The sequence below is a fragment of the Manis javanica genome, chromosome 11, assembly GCF_040802235.1.
Source record: "Manis javanica isolate MJ-LG chromosome 11, MJ_LKY, whole genome shotgun sequence".
Lineage (NCBI taxonomy): Eukaryota > Metazoa > Chordata > Mammalia > Pholidota > Manidae > Manis > Manis javanica.
Window position 1 is genome coordinate 88930429 of NC_133166.1, and position 17479 is coordinate 88947907.

General features: G+C 42.1%; 1 long non-coding RNA gene across 1 annotated transcript in view; it reads right to left on the reverse strand.

The window, feature by feature from the left end:
- Window positions 1-3527: 3527 nt before the first annotated feature.
- Window positions 3528-17479, reverse strand: part of LOC140844464 (uncharacterized) — a 62917-nt gene continuing 48965 nt past the window's right edge. The window contains exon 3 of the long non-coding RNA XR_012122817.1: window positions 3528-5726. This is a non-coding gene — a long non-coding RNA (uncharacterized lncRNA). The remainder of the gene's footprint in view (window positions 5727-17479) is intronic.

Consider the following 17479-nt stretch of genomic DNA (forward strand, 5'->3'; position numbering starts at 1 on the left):
GCACAGCCCGGCCCCCTTGAGACTCTGGTGGGTGTACACGTGGGAGGGTGAACTCCCTCCAGCTCCTCAGAATCATGGTTCCAAATGGTTATATTAACATTTGCCATCCTCATTTGTGGGTAACATCCCACTGGCATTTTCAGTTGTAAACGTTTTCTCTGAGGCATTAAATTTATGATGTGATAATGAGACAGACTTTAAACAAATAAACAAGAATGCATACACCAAAGGAGCACTGTGCTTTTGAAACGGCCAGCCTGGGGATCGGCGTGTATTTGCAGGGCTACAGCTCATGCTCAAAACAACCTTGGAGTGCTCATTTAGATGAAGCAGGAGGCAGAAATCATGACCTCTGGACGCAGGTGACCTGGCTACAGATCAAGTTCTGCCACTTTTTAACTTGACCTAGTTGCCTACCATCTCTCTGAGTCTCAGTTTCCTCATTGGTAAAATGAGAAAAAAGACAAGAAGAAAGGTAGGTAAAGTGCTCATGCCAGGTAATAATAAGTAGTTATTAATATAATTGTGAATAATGACATGTTCTCTTGAATTGCATTAAAAGATCTTGGAGTGATTTTTTAAAAAAATCCCAAGCCTTTAAGGTCAAATCAGGAAAAAAAAAAGTGGATTATAAATGGCTAGAAATCCTCATTGGGGTGGAAAAAAATATTTGTTGCTACAGTTAACCAGCCTAAAATTTTATGTGGCTCATTAAGGGACCCGGAAGTCAACTCCAGAAGATGTCTCCAAGTGTCCACATTCTCCTTAGAATTGTCCATGGGTCCCCTGGGCAGCCACTTTCAAGTGGATATGACTCCTTTGAGTTCAAGTATGCTGTGTGGCGTTAAAGGAAGTCTCTTTGCTTTAAAGTCACACCACCTATGTGGACCCTGTAAAAAAGAATTAGTGTAAATCTGCCTTGTCATTTCCTCTAGGTCCTGATGTATGTCTTCTTTCTTAAACTGTGGGATGTGGAATGGGGGGGTCCCCCCACTTTTTTTAATGTTTTCCCTTTAATTTCTGAACCCTTGTAACTGAAAAAGAAAATGAGACCCAGTCCCTGCTATCCCATTTCAGGAGGCTTTCAGGTTTCCATTTTCCTTGTCTCACCCCAGATGCCTGGCATATGTGATAGCAGCAAAAACAGAATCTGTTGCATTTTTGGAATGTTTCTAATGCTTAAGCAGCCCAGGGACTGCAGCAGCTAAAATAGCCACACACACACACACACACACACACACACACACACACACACGCACGCACGCACGCAAGCATGCACACACACATTTTTTTTTTTTAATCCAGATAGCAAAGAGCAAAATTGTGCCTGAAGAACTTTGGAAAAATCACCCAATTGCATTCTAATATCTTAATTTCCCTCTATTTGCCACCCCACCACCATTTCCCGATAGGAAAACTGCTTTAGGTGTTAGACAATGCTACTACACAATAGAACTATAAATCCAATGTTTGTCTAGAATGTAATGGCACCACTGAACTCCACCCTTCCTCCCGGTAACAACATCAGAGAGTTAGCAAAGGGCAAAATCATCTGTCGGTGTCTCGGAGTGGATTTTAAAATTGCTCCCCCAGGGTCTCCTAGGGTTTTTCAACATGAAGGTGTTCATCCAGCTGAAAAAATTTTATGTCAGTAAGCAATTTAAGATTCAACATGTCTGGCAATTCACATTTTTTTAAAGGATGAGAAAATTCAGCAGTAAATGGGAGTATGTATGCTGTAGCGGGGGGCGGGGGGGGATCTTTTGAACCTTCCTCTGTCATCTTGAGGCCTTTAGGGCGGGCACTCTAGAGGATGTTGGATTATAAAAATCATTCACTCATTTCTGGGACCTGAGCACATCTGAGAATAACAAATGTGAGTCACAAATGAAGGTGCTTTGAGCTCACTGGAAGGCTTGTCTTTAATACAGACAATTCTACTTCTCTAATAAAACCATAGTGGGCCTCTTTTCATCAGAAGGTGTTTTCTGCCGTTGCCCTTCCCTAGGGCCAATGGGATTCATCCCCTATAGGCACCGTGGCTGTCAGCACCAGGGTTGTGTGGATTTAGCTGGCCTGGTCAGGAGATCAGTCACAGGGGGGCTGGGCAAATAAGTAAGCACGCTGAGAATTAAGGAAGCCAGGTCCCTCATTGTTGAACAGATCTATATTTGAGCTATGAATTTAGAAAGGAAGAAGAATAAACTCTGTGATAATTGATTGGAATTGAAGTTATTCAGGTGAACTGGTTTTTATGTAAATAGATGTTAGATTTATGAGTATTTGTATGTATGGTATATACTTACATAGGCACACATGTATACAGACAAAATCCACATCTATCGATCGATCGATTGATCATCTATTTTTCAGTCTGTGTAATTTCCTACCTCTATCTGAAGAGAGTGTCTGGAAGTAAAAACACCTAAAGTAGCAATGAGCATAACTAGTACCCACATCTTAGCTTCTAAATATTAGGCGATGCATCTCCATTAAAAGGAACCAGCACTCTTTCAAGAAATGACTGATTCCAGGGTGTGGTAGGTTAAAAAATGGCCCACCAAATGATACCCACATCCTAACCCCTAGAACCCTATAAATGTTATCTTACTTAGAAAAAGGATCTTTGCAAACATGATTTTTTTCTTCAAGATGAGGAGATTATCCATATTACCTGAGTTGGCCCTAAATGCCATCAGAAGTGTCCTTATAAGAGAAAGACAGAAAGAGATCACAGACCAAAAAGGGGACAATGTGACCACGAGGCAGACACCAGAGTGCTGTGGCCACAAGTCAAGGGATGCTGGTGGTCATCAAAAGTTGGAAGAAGCGGGGAATGGATTCTCTGCTGGAGCCTCCAAGGGGAGGAGCGGGGTCCTGCTGACTTCTCGATTTCAGCCCAGTGATACTGACTTCAGACTTGTGGCCTCCAAATGTGCAACAGAATAAATTTCTGTTGTTTTAAGCCACAAAGTCTGTGCTAATCTGTTACAGCAGCCACAAGAACTAATCTCATACCGGGCTAGGACAATGAATGTACAAGATGAATCCAGAACATCTTGTTATGCCTGAAAGTGAGCCAATGCTCAGGAATTATGAGAGCGTATCAAAAAGACCCAGCTTGAAGGGTCTCCCACTAGTTAAACTGAAGGCAATTCAGAATCAAAATAAATATCAAGACTATTATAATCCATTATAAATAAAATAGGAATTCATGAGTCTAAAATGATACAGTTAAATAAATAAAAACTCTCTCTCACAGTATAATGCCAACCGATACGTACAGAAACAATGATGAAATTATAAAATCGGTTGGCAACCATCATAATAAAAATTGATTTAGGCAAGAATCATCAATGGAAAAACTAGTGGATGAAAATTTGATGAGAAAGAGAATACTTACATAATCTCACAGACTCTCCCAATAAAATACGTATTAATTCCTTATTAATAAGTAGAAATGCTTTTAATTTTACTATAGAGAAATTTGACAAATGCAAGTTAACTAAATGAGCAAATTTAATGGTACCATTAATGGGACAAATCAACACCATGTACCCCTGATATGATTCACTGAGCAGAACAAAGCATTACTCTGTGATAGCCATGCCCCCAAACTGCATGACCTAAAGCTAATCATGAGGAAATATCAAACAAACCCAAACTGATGCTATTCTACAGAATAAGTGACTGTACTGTTTGCAAATATCAAAGACATGCAGGACACGGAAAGGCTGAGGACCGCATCCAAACTGAAGGAGGCAAAAGAGATCTGGCACCTGAAGGCACCTGGATCGGATCCTGGATTGGATGCAGACCCACACAGGGCATCACTGGGACAGATGGTAAAATCTGCATGTTGTTTGTGGATTAGATGGTAACTTGTATCGATGTTTGTACTGTAGTTATGATGGAGAATGTCCTTGCCTTTAGGGAATGTGTATTACAGTTTTAAGGGATAATGGGGCATTATGCCTGCAACTTCCTCTCAAATTGTTAAGAAAAAATAAAGTCTGTAAGTAAGCTTAAAAAAAAAACAAAGCATGTAAGAATGAAAAACAAATGTGGTCAGATGTTAAAATTAGGAAATGAAGGTGAATGAAGGGCATATGAGAATACTTTGTAGTATTGCAACATTTTTGGAAGTTTGTAATTATTTCTAAAGAAAAAACATTCATTATTCTTCGATGGTACCTTACCACTTGTATCCATTCAGAGTCCTTGCTGCCTGCCTACAACATTACTCAGACATGTGGAGGGCCCTGAAGGGAAAGCCAGGGCACCTGGTTCTGCTACTGTCCGTGTGGCCTTGTGCAGGTAACTGAACTCTCTGAACCTCAGTGTCCTCAGCTTTATTGTTCTCTGTCTTTCTATGCCTTAGGCATTGGTTTTCACTAGTTTACTTCAGATTTAAAAGGGTCCACTGGCAAAAGTCAACAGCCATTACACAGAATGGGGAGCAGCTGCTAATGGGCATCTAATACCATTTCTTTTTGTAGTGTCAGAATGTTCCAAAAGTAGATTGCCGGGATGGTTGACTAACCCTGTGAAAATAGGGGAAAAACACTGACTTGTGTACTTTAAATGGCTGAATTATAGGATATGGGGATTATATCTTAATAAAGCCATTGAAATCACTGCTGCTCTTTCCCTCATGCCACAGCCAACTGTGAATCTGAATGGTTAGAGCAGGATTCTGTGCCAGAATGCCCACGGGTTAACAGCCGGGTGAGTAGAGGAGACTTGCTCTCATCCCAGAGGCAGGGTGGGAAGGAAAAGAACAAGCAATAAAGGATGTTTCAGAATGGATGGAAGAGAGAGGTCCCCGAGGGCCTGCCTCCCAGGCCCTATTGTTATCCTCTGCCCCTCTCACTCTGTGCACAGCTCCTGGGTGACCAGACCCTTATCTGTGGCTCCAATTCTCCCCCATAGGTTTGTGATTTGTTGTGCAGTATGGGATTAGAGTTTGCTGCAAATGAGAGAACACAAAAGCAACACTAGTTAAAAAAGCTTAAACCAAAGACAAGCTTGGATTTTTTTCTTTCTCACATAAAAGTCTGAGTAAATAGTGTGGGGCTGTTATGAAGCTCCAAGATGTTAAGAGACCTAGGCTCTGAGCTCTGCGGGCAGCCTCCATGCAATCCAGATGTTAGTACAGGCAGATAGCGTGACATGAACCAAGAGCAAGCAGGCAAAAAAACCAGCACATGCAGTGGTCAGCCCATTGACAGCCTGGGGGGTATTCCCTGGGTGGGACCAGGAGTGAAATACACTAGGAACCAGGAAGCCAAACAGTGTAAACACCTGGAGCTTGTAACCAATCGGGGCACTCCAGTTGCCATCTTGGACACCTTCCAGTGTGGTTTCGCTCTGGCTTAATAAACTCCTTGCTGCTTCTACTTGCTCTTTGGTTCCTCGACTAAATTCTTTCCTAGCAGAAGACAACGACCAGGGAACCCAATGCACTCAACACGGGCAGCATCCACACCTACAGCATGAATGATCCCTTCTGGCATAGTATAAAGTGATGGCCCTGCCCAGGAGCCTTCTCTCTTGTTCTCCTTCAAGTGTTCTCAACCTTATTGTCCAAGGTGGCTGTATCTGTCTTCCAGGCAGGAAAATGGAGGGAGGGACCGATGCAAAAGGAGGCACACTGGGTACACGTGGGCTGAATCCAAAGTAAGGTTGTCAGAATGTCTCACATGACTTCACTTAGATTTCATTGTCTAGAATAAAATGAAAAAAAAACACTTAGATGTTGATAGAGTAAGATGACATTCTAGGAAGTAATATAGTATCCTAACCCAGAAATAATCTTTAAATTTAGCATTGATTCTTATATATATACTTTACAGTTACTGTTTGTTATTATATTTATAAAATGTGGGGGGAAAAAGGAGAAAGTTTCAAAGTAAGAAAAAAAATTCTATTGTCTAGAGCTTAGTCAGATGACCATACTCAGTTGCAAAAGAAGCTGGGAAATGTTTTATTCTAGGTGTCCATATATATATATTCAGCCAAAAATATAAGAAGAGGTGTTGTGGCTGTGGGGAGGAATTATAGTACCAAAGAATAGGAGATAGCAGATACGGAGGAACAACCAACGGTTGGGTTGTTCCTTCCAGTCTGTACTTGTGGTCCAGATCCATATATCCCCTGTCTCCTGGACATCTCTACCCACAGGACTCACAATATAACTGAACTTGCCCTAAATGGAAAATTTTTACCAACCCCACCCCCAACTCAGACCTGTTCCTTCTCTGGTGATCTCTACGAATGGCAATGTCATCCACCTACATGGATGAGAATCATCTTAGACTCTTTCATTTCCTTCGCCACCTACTTTGTAACCCTGTCCTGCAGCTCTACTAACTAAATGGCTCTCAGGTCCATCTTCTCTTCCCCATTCTCATTACTTTAGCTCAGCCTCTCATTTTTTCCTGCTCTGGATTACTACTGGGATCTCAAACTGGGCCCCCTGCCTCCAGGCTGCACTCCTACAATTCTTTCCCACATTGCAACCCTCATGCTCTTTCTAAACATAAAGTCCGTTTTGACCCATTCCTCCTTAAAACTTTCCTGGGGTTGCCCATACCTTTGGTGGTAAATTTCACTTTCTTTAAGCAAGGCTCTTCATGAGCTGACCTCTACCCACCCCTCCTTTTACCCCATCTGCTGGCTTTCCCCCACACACCCTTTGCTCCAGTTGTACTGAACTATCTGTAGTTCCCTAAACAGTCAGCAGTTTCATGTCACTCTGCCTTTGGACATGATTGCCCACTCTGTCTGCAATGACCTTCCCATTTTTGTTTATGTAACTCCCGCTTCTTGAAACTCAGCTCAAGCATTGCCTCTTCCAGGAAGCATTCTTATGTTCCCAAACCTGATTGGGATGTTTTTCCTCTTACTCTTTAATTCACCATGCAAAACTACCTCAGTATTCATTTATTTGTCTGTTTTTCCCACTAGTCTAAGAGCTCTCAAAAAGATCTTGTCTTTTTTTCCTTTCCATCCCTAGTGCCTGACAGATAAATACTTGTTGAGCAAATAAATATATCAGGCTCAGTCTTACACATGTTTATACATAAGATTTGATTCTCATAACGCCCCTATGAGATATATCCATTTTGTAAATAGGGAAACTGAGGCTCCAAATGAGGCTCCATTCAGTTCCAAATGAAGAACAAACAGCAGAGCCGCACTATATGTTCAAGATTACATGTTATTATTATTGTTCCTCTTTAAGCAAGGTGTGTGTAATCCTTGCATTGGAAACAGTTTTCAGGCACAATAAATAATATGCTCCCTTACTGCGGATGCACTAAGGCAGATCAGAGAGTTGTAAATTCCTTACTCAGCAGCTGGCATACAATAATGATACCTTTAAATTCCCTAGTGTTCTACCCTCCCCAAAAGTTGTAAGAAATCGAAACTGTGCTGCTTGAATGAATTCATTTGTGTGGAGAACAAAGCCATTTTTACGTACTCCTGCAATGTCCATTTGACTGGAAGCCAGAACATTTTACACAAGCAGCAAAATTCATCTCCTGCAATTGATTCAGGTTTTGCCCGGTAGCGCATGGGGCTAAAGAGAAAGCAAAGTATGTGCTTGCAATTGCACTTGGAAGCAGTCCCACTTATAAGAGCTGTTAAAAGTTGTTCTTTTGGTTTTGCATTAAATTATTTTAATGGAGCCATAAAGTTTAGTAGGAACAAGGAAAAGCAGGGAAAGGAAAGTTGAGACTTTTGATTTATTCATTTAACAAATAGTGAGCACCTGCCACAGGAGGACCTGTGGAAACATGAAAGTTAGTCACACAAGAGTTCTGCCTTTAAGAGAGTACAATACCGCAGGCAAGGTGATGGGCATGCACATGCATGCACGTACACACACATGCACACAGACATATGCACACAGACACACATGTGTGCACGCAATTGTATTATCTCACGACTCAACCTCTTTACTGAATCTTTTGCTGCCCAAACTCAGGCACTGAATAGATTAAGATACCTGTTTAAATAAATCCATCTCTGTCCAAACTTTTACCATTCACTTTCCAAAACTCAAGAACCTCAGGTAGTCAGTACCTGAACTCACTCTCCAAACTGCCAGTCTCCCAGCTCAGGACCCTGCTCACCAAGGCAGCTGCCCACTTACTACTGTGTGAAAATGACAAGGGCTGTATGAGGGGCCCCAAATGCCATGAAGCTTGGAGGAGTGGGGGATGCCTTCCAACAGGGTATGGTTTTCACAGAGAACGTATTTTAACTGAGCCTCGAGGGATGACTAGAAATGTTTTTCTCTAACGTCAGTGCCACCTGGCATCCCTCTTATTTGTCCCTATGTGGCCCCCTGCCATGTTCCCCTAGCAGTTCTAACCCTTAACTGCCTTAACTACTGTCAAGTCCCCTACCTCTATTCCCCAACTCATTCTCTCTTACTTCTTACTTCAGAGGGTAAAAGAGGGGCTTTGACAAAGAGAGATGGAGAGAGAGCAAGCTCTCTGGTGTCTCCTCATAAGGGTGATAACCCCATCAAAAGGACTCTACCCTATGATCTCATCTAAACTTAATTACCCCCCAAAGGCCCCACCTCCAAATACTACCATACTGGGGGCTAGGGCTTCACCTTATGAACAGGGGGGTGGGGTGGGGGGACAGACAATCAGTTCCTAAGAGTACTCCAGTTCTGTATTTCCTGGCATCTTCTGCCTCTCCTTAGCCTGTTCTCAGGCAGGCTTGAAAGAGGGCTGACAGCTATGAGTGACTTCATTTTCCTGACCACATTCCCTTCTCCCCAATAAAAACCACCCAGCCTTTCTACATTTCATCCATCCTTGCCTCATTCCCATCTGTCTCCAAAGAAGAAATTCCCTAGCAGAATGAGTTCTCCGTTTGTCCTTTGAATTCTACCCCTTCCAAGTCTGTAGGTCTATGATAAACATCCACCGTGTTTTTTTCCATATGCCCCGCATGCCTTCCTTTTCTAACCCTCCCTCCCCTTTTCTGTATGCTTGGGGCTGTCAGTAGTGGAACTCTGCTTTTCCTTTCACAAGGGGTGCCCATGACCCAAATAAGGCCAACTGGAGTCTGTTTCAAGGATGGATAGGGGCACTGGAGACACTTGCATTCTTTTCTCTGGGATTGCTGGCTGCAGGACTAGTGTAAGCCTGGCCGTCTTTTATGGAATGAGCTTGCCTAGAAACAAGGCCGAGGAGAGGCCAAAGGTGTGAGGAATTGCAAAACCAGAGCACTGGATGCCGTGTCCTCCCCAGTTTCACGTGGTGAAGCCCTAACCCCCCAACGCGATGGTGTCTGGAGGAGGGGTCTTTGGGAGGTAATTATGTTTACATGAGGTCATGAGGGCAGGGTCTTCACGATGGGATTAGTGCCCTTAGAAGAAGAGGCCATGGGGTTTGCTCCTTCTCTCTCCACCCCGTGAGGACGCAGCAAGAAGGCAGCCGTCTAGCTGTAAACCAGGAAGACTCTCATCAGCACCTCACCATGCTGGCACCTGATCTGACTTCCAGGACTCCAAAACAGTGGGAGAAATAAATGTCTGCTGTGTAAACCATCCAGATTATGGTGTTTTGTTACAGAAGCCTGAGTTAAGATGAGTACTGACAACATCGTTTTTAAATGTTGGTGTTTTTCAGGTATGCGAGAAAAAAACTTTCCTCTTTGCTTAAGGTTAGCTGAATTGGGTTCTGTTGCTTGCTCTCAGGAATTCTGGTTAAGCAGTCTTCTTACTCCATCAAGCAGCTCCCCCTCTGTCCAGTAACTCTGGGGTCTTCCTTCCAAACGAACTCCTTCCCTCAGCCTATACGCATGCTCTGGACTCCATCTGTTTAGAAAAGCTCTCTGTTGTTCCTACGACTACTGCCTGCTCACCCTACTTCCCTTCATATCCATAGGGCGGAGTTGGTAAGTGATGAAGTTTTCACTATTCTGTGGCAAAAAAGCAACAAAATACATATATAAGGAAAATACAGTGAGGTTTTCTTTTAAATTAGGTTTATTAAAGTACAATATAATACCATAAAATCTACCCTTCTAAAATTTACAGTTCTAAAAGTATTAAGAAATGTAAACAATTGTGTAACCAGCGCCATCATCAAGATATAGGGTATTTTCATCATCCCCCAAATTCCCTCTTGCTCAACTCTCCCCCAGGCCGTGACAAATGATCTAACTTTTGTTCCTACAGTTTTCTTTCCCAGAATGTCATGTAAATGGAATCATACCATAGTAGCCTTTTGTGTCTGACTTCTTTTATTTAGTGTATTTTGAAATTCATTCATGCTACTGTGTGTTTCATTAGTTCACCCTTTTAACTATTGCATACTATTCCCCTGCATGGTGGTACCACAATTGTTTTTCCGTTCCTCTGTTGATGGACATTTAGATTGTTTTCTATTTGGGGCAATTATGAATAAGCTGCTATAAACATTTGTATACAGGTCTTTGTGTGAACATATGCTTTATTTCTCTTGGGTAAAATCTGGAGTAGGATTGCTAGGTCATATGGTAGATGGATGTTAAAGTATAAAAACTGCCGTACTGTTTTCTAAAATGTCAGTGCTATTTTGTATTCCTACCAGCAATGTATGAATGTTCAAGTTATTCTACATTATTGTCAGGACTTGGTATTATTTTTTGAATTTGTTTTTTGGGTGGTTGGTTTGTTTTTGCCATTCTAATGGGTGTGTAGTAATATTTCATTGTGGTTTTAATTTGCATTTCCCTAATAACTAATGATGCTGAGCATCTTTTCCTGGGCTTATTTGCCATCTGTTTTCAGGTTTTTGGTTAAGAGGTCTTTTGCCACTTAAAAAATTGAGTTGTTTGCATTCTTATTGCTTTGTGAGAGTACTTTATATATTCTGGAAACAACTCCTTTATCAGATATGTTTTGGGAAAATATTTTCTCCTAGTCTCTGTTTATCTTTTAGTGACCTTCAAAGAGCAGTTTAAAATTTTGATGACATCTAGTCTACCAAATTTTTCTTTTTGTTTGTGCTTTTTGTGTTCTAAGAAATCTTGTCTAACCACTGGTTTATTTTTTAATTAAACTGAAGTTATTAAATTCAAAGCATTTTAAAATTTATTCTGAGATTGTGCTTCTTTGTTAGAATTAAAATACTTTTCAAAAATAATAAAAGAAAGAAGTGTGTGTGTGTGTCTGAGTGTCTGAGTGTGTGTGTGTGTGTGTGTGTGTGTGTGTGTGCGCGCGCACATGTGTGTGTGTATAGGACGTGGGCTTGCCTAGAAAAATGGAGTTGATTAACGATTCTATGTTAGTGTCATAGGTCAGGTTCCCCAGGAAGCAGACAGAAAGTTGCATGTGACAGAACCCTCTCCTTGGCTGGATTCTAGTCAGTCTCCTCTAAGGCCTCTTCTCAAATAGTCTTTGATCTTGGGCTTCAGTGTGCATCACCCAGTTGTAGAAAGAATCCTGTTAAGCCACTTTAGAGAGAATCCCCCACCCTCAGTATCTGATCAAATTCTGCCATCTGCTAACATTTCCTAGGTGGTATCTGATCACCTTGGCCTGCCATCAGCAAGAATTTTATCAAATGGGTTTAGTCAGAATCTTCCCTTATCTCTGATGTTTCCTCTTAGCAATTTTTCATTCACTGACCACCCCCACCCCACCACCCTGCTCCTTAGCTCTAAATCCCCATTTGTCCTGCTGTATTCAGAATTGAACCCAGTTCTATATTGAGGTCTCTTTTCTCCCATTGCAATAGTCCTTGAATAAAATGCTTTTCGCTGCTTTAACTACTGTCCAGCTCTGGTTTTTCTTTGACACCTGTAGGACTTTATTAGGGAGTGTGCTACCAGAAACAACACCTCCAAGAGTGGGAATGAAACAGGATTGGCAGAGATGTTGAATTATGATACAGTTGCAACAGAGGCCCCAGCTGATCCCATGGAGAGTTCTAGAGCTGGGATGTCCCTTCAGAACAGAGGGAAGGTCTGGACCTTTGCATTCCTCAATAATTCCTGCCCATCAAATGAGATAATGTGTGAAACTAATGTAAAATGTAGTATAGGAGTGAAAGAGATTAAGTATTTGAACTACAGTTAAGTCTTGATGAGCCTGAGGCAATCCTTCTATAAGGAGAAAAAAAACTAATTAGACATTTGCAAAACTCTTTCCATGGTTCTGTGACCTCTGCCACCCAGCAGCCATGTATCCTGGCAACAGTCTCTGGGCTTTATGCCTGGTTTGCCTCACTCCCCACCCCCTGCCCCCTGGGGTGAATACATCACTTTTACCTGCTCCATTGTTTCTCTTCCTCCTGAAAAAAAGGAACAGTTTTATTTGTGTGCAAATGACTGCCCTTTGCAGCTGGTAGATCTGGATGTTAAAGAAACTGTACAAAGGAACAACTTCTATGCCCAGTAGTGAATCCTAGGGGATGTGGGTAGGCTGCATATGAGAAATTTAATAAAGAATAAGTCCTTATGGTATGTGGGAAATGATGTTTTGCTGGTTTTAATTTACATGCTTAGGCCTCACCAGTGCCCTGTGCAGCCCTCTGCCCCACTTCCCCACTTCTCCCATTGCTGTCATTCTATGCCAAATAGGCAGACAAAAAACTCAGTCACCCACCACTGAGCTCTGCACAAATATATCTGAGGATCAGCAGAAGAAGAGTTTCCCCTTCCCAGGTGGTCCTCCTGGCCCCTTTTACTCCTCTCAGCAAAAAGTGCTCCTAAAGTTGGACCTGTCAGGAGAGATGAGATCTAGCTGCTATCGTATTTTTAACCTGACCCTCTGGAAGGGAGGAAACTAGCCTGGGATCATTTGCTTAGCTTGTGGCAAATTAGAATTAGAGTCCAATCTCTTACCTGTCAAGTCAACCAAGCCAGAAACCCCAACTATCCTTGCTTCTGTCTTCCCTCCTCCTCACATCCACTTAGTCACTAGGTTATATCTTTTCAGTTTAAAAATAGCTCTCAGCTTTATCCCATTCAGCCCAGTTATCATTGTACTTCTTTGTACCTAATCTCTCGGGCAGTTGCAATTGCTTCTTAACTGGTGTCTCTGCCTCTGTTCTTCCATTGCCAGCCCATTCTGCACACAGCAGCCAGAGTCACCTCAATCAGATTGCAAGCTCGAATTTGACAGCTCGTTCCCTTGCTTAAACCTCTCCATTGTCCCCATTCCCTTTTATGATAAGTTCCAAACTACCCATACTTACAAATGTCATCCTTAGCATGACAACAGTTATGACAAATTTGGCAGCAAGCACAATTAAAAGTGGCTTTTAATCATAGGGTATTTGTTTTCTAGCTACAAGTCCTAAGGGAGGCAATCTTATAATTGGTTTGATGACTCTGTGATGTTGGTGACGACCCCACCACTCTCTGTCCTTCCTCTCCCACCCAGTGTGTGGCTTTCGGCCTCAGCCTTCTTGCTTATTATGATTACGAGATGGCTACTGCCACTCCAGATACCACGTCCTCACAATGACAACATCCAAATCACAAAGCAAGGGAAGGAGCGAAAAGAGAACTCCTCCTGGTACAGAATTTTTTTTTTAAATCAGGGAAGTAACTCTTTTCCTAATGTCCTCCACTAGTCATTTTCTTCTATTTCTTTGGTCAGAACTGAGTCCTAAACCCAGCCGTAGACCAAGCATTATCATCAAAGGTAAAGAGGACTGCTATGATTGGCTTAGTCCAATTGTGACTTATGTCCTGGCCCTGGGCACTTTACCATCTGAACAAATTAAAATTCTGTGAGCAATGAGAAATGGCTCCTAGGATGGCAACCTACAGTGTGTGTCCCAACCTCTAAGGTCCTTGTGAGCTAGCCTCTACCTACCACGTTAGCTTTATTTTCTGCTATTCTCCTTTTTAACAGTTTTTAACTCTGGCCATATGAAACCATTCACACTTCCCAGAATAGTCCACCATGACTTTGCACATGCTGTTCCCTGTGCCTGCAATGTTTTCCCCTTGATCGTCTTATGAACTCTCACTCTTCTTGGAAAACTCACCTGAAGCCTTAACCAGCTTTGTAAAACCTTTTCTGATCCTGCAAAGCAGGGTCAGTCACCTTGATCTTTCTTGGTTCAGATAGTACCTGGTACACTGTAGCTGCTCAATAAATATTTGTTGAGAATCTTTGCATCATTCAAGTGTGCTATTACTTTGAGCCATCAGATGACTACCACTGCTTATGCTTCTATTAAAATCATTACTTTTGTCATAGAGCCATGTGGTCAATTTTATGTATCAACTTGATCCAGACATTGGATGCCCAGATATTTGGTTAAACATTATTTCTTGGTGTGTCTGTGAGGTTATTTCTGTATGAGATTAGCATTTGTATCTGTAGGTTGAGTAAAGCAAATTACCCTCCCCATGTAGATGGCCTCATCCAATCCTTTGAGAACCTGAACAGAACAAAACTGCAAAAGAAGGAAGAAGTCGCTCTTCTCCTGACTACTGGAGCTGGGACATTGGTCTTCTGCATTTGGACTGAGACTTACATCATCAACTCCCCTGGTTCTCAAGCTCTCAGGCTCAGACTGGAGCTACACACTGGCTTTCTTGGGTGTCCAGCTTGCAGACAGCAGATTGTGGGACTTCTCAGCCTCTATAATTGTATAATTATCTGTCTATCTGTCTGTCTGTCTGTCTATCTATCTATCTATCTATCTATCTATCTATCTATCTATCTATCTATCTATCCATCTATCTACCCATCTTCTATGGGTCCTGTTTCTCTGGAGAACCCTAATACAAGCCAGTTAGTAGATGTATTAGTATATAAAAATGTTTCTCAATGATGAGATCAAGTTGCTAATATGGAATGTGATTTTGAGGGAGCTAAAATACCCTACTTTTATATTTAGTCTCATAATATTCCATCCAGTGGTGCCTATGATAAATAATTCTCTTTCACTCCTGTGTATCTTGTATACCTATTTTTGCTGTCAGGCAAATTATCCTATGCATGCTGTGTAGAGATAAGGACACTTGAAAATGCTCATCTGTATTGGGGTTAATACTAGCTGGGGTTGTGAGGACAGAGGAATTATTCAAATGTACTAGTGAGATAAAGAGTGAAAGGATGAGTGAAAATGATAAAATGTTGGCGTGCAATTTATCTCAGAGTGTGGGAAGCAAATTCAAAATAATTTCAGGTGATAGAAGTACTTAGCCTCAAATAACTGTAATGTACAAGAAGCTCATTTCCTTTTTAATTCTCTTTCAGTCCTTGTAAATAGACTATTTCCGCAAGTCACCAGGCTCAGGAAGTGACATTCTACCGTCTCTGGAGCTCTGCACTCTGATGCAGCCGACAGTGGCTTAGAGCCAGTCCAGAAAAGCAGGTGAGGCAAATCTCTGGCTTTCTGCCACCTGACAGGTATTGACTAGTGAATAAAGAGAAGCAGAAAATGTCTATGGACCCAAAGAACAGGACTTTTTGAGGAGGAAACTCCTATCAACAGAATGAGACTTTTGGGGTATATGTATTTAAAAGGAAAATAAGGGCTCTAAAGTTAAAGAAGAAAAGGGAGAAAAGATGGAATGAAGGAAAAAAATGAAAGGAAGGGAGGAAGAAGTTGAGACTTTGAGAACTAAACAGGACTCTGAAGCTGTTTAGACGGTTGCTTCCAGGAATCTCTGCCTAATTTCTTTGAAGCATGACTCAGGTCCTTACCAAGGGCATATCAGTTCTTGTTTTGGCAGAACTTTAACCTACTTGTACTCTGTGCTCAGGCCAGGCTCCTCCATCCTTCTCCCTCATCCAGCCATCTCCTTTTCAGGAAAGAATCACAGATGACAAAGGGACCTGCAGCACACACACCTGACTGGAGCAAGGTTCTGATTCTCTTGTGCTGTAGCTGTTCTTGGCCCCACTGCCTCGGGCTGCTTTTATTGTTTTTTGACTGCTCCAGCTTTGTGGCCCTGGGTTGCACCCCGTGGAATGTCTGCAGCTGGGGGCAGGCATCTGGGGGCTGGATGGGCTGAAGAGGAGGACTTGGGTAACATGCAGTGCTTGCAAAGAGCTGTCTGGCCATTTTAGCCAAATAGCCTCTGTAAGTTCAGAAAAAGTACATGCTTTCTAAGATCTCAAATTGGAGCTCCTTGAGGGTGCTCAGCAAGGAAAGCCAGGGCAAAACTGTTTGAGAAGATGGACTTTTAGTCCTGCAGTCTCCTTTGGGCATAGCTGTGTCCCTCTTGCTCCCTGAGGGCACCCAGTGGCCTCTGCTATCTCTGTGGGCCACTATCAAAATGCCCTCAGGAATGGAGCTAATGACCTCATTCACACAGCTGCTATGGCTCAATGAGAAACTTCTCTCTAAACAAAGTAACTGATGACTGCTTTTGACATTTAGATCTATCAGTACCAAGGAAAAGAGGCATTTTGGAGGATAGGAAAGCTGTCTTGGTATCTGACATCATACCTCATGGGATTCAGTCTCTCAGTAAGATTGGCTCTTTACCCAGCCTGGCAAAATTTGCTTGATTTTCAAAATAAGTATGATATCCTCTTTTCTGAACTAAACTCCCTAAGAAGCACAATCAAGCTAACCTTTATTAAGCACTTACTGTGGACCAGGTATTTTGCTGAGCTCTTTACTCTACAGATTTCTCCTGCTATCTGAAAATTCACTTTATACCACTGTACTTCTGTGCAACACCTACACTAGTACCTGTTTTCACTAACTGAAATAAAGAGGATTTTCACTTTTATAAAATGGTAACTGTTTCTTTGCTTTATGCCATTTCAGCTTATAAAAGGTTTCAAAGGAATGCTCGACCTCTGGATAGCAAGGGATATCTCTACATATTTCCTTCTCAAATTTAGGTAAAATGTCACTTAGGATTCTCTTGGTTTAATTGGAACCAAACAGGTATAAATGCAAAGGGCACTAGATGGGGAAGTCTGGGCTTAAAGTTGGCTTCAGACATGACTGGATTCAAACAACGTTTTCAGAAATTTGTCTCCCTCCATCTCCTGGATTGGCTCCTCCTTCCTTTTATGTGTTGGCTTTGTTCTCTGGTTCCATGTGGGGGTAGGTAGCTGGAGCTGCTCCAGCCAGACAGTCTTCCAGTCTCTCTGTTCTCAGCAGGAAATAGAAAGCTTCCTCCTAATTGCTCAGATGCACTCTAATTAGATGGGGTTATATGCTCATCCCTGAACCGGTCTCCTGGCCAGGAGCTTCAGAGAGTCTCTCCTGGGTCACATTCTACATTCTTGGAGTGAGGTGGTGGAGCCCTCAACCTTACCAGAGGCATGGAGAGTAGGGGAAGGGGAGCCCTAAATGGAAACTGAGAGTAATAGACACTCAGTAGGCACCAATAAATTTTCAAAACCCCTGTGTTAGTATTCCAGTTTAATAGATGAGAAAGCTGAGGTTCAGAGAATTTAAGTAACTTTTCCAAGGTCACTGTAGTAATTGGCAGAGCAGACACTTGAATCGTGTGTTATATTTAACAAGACATA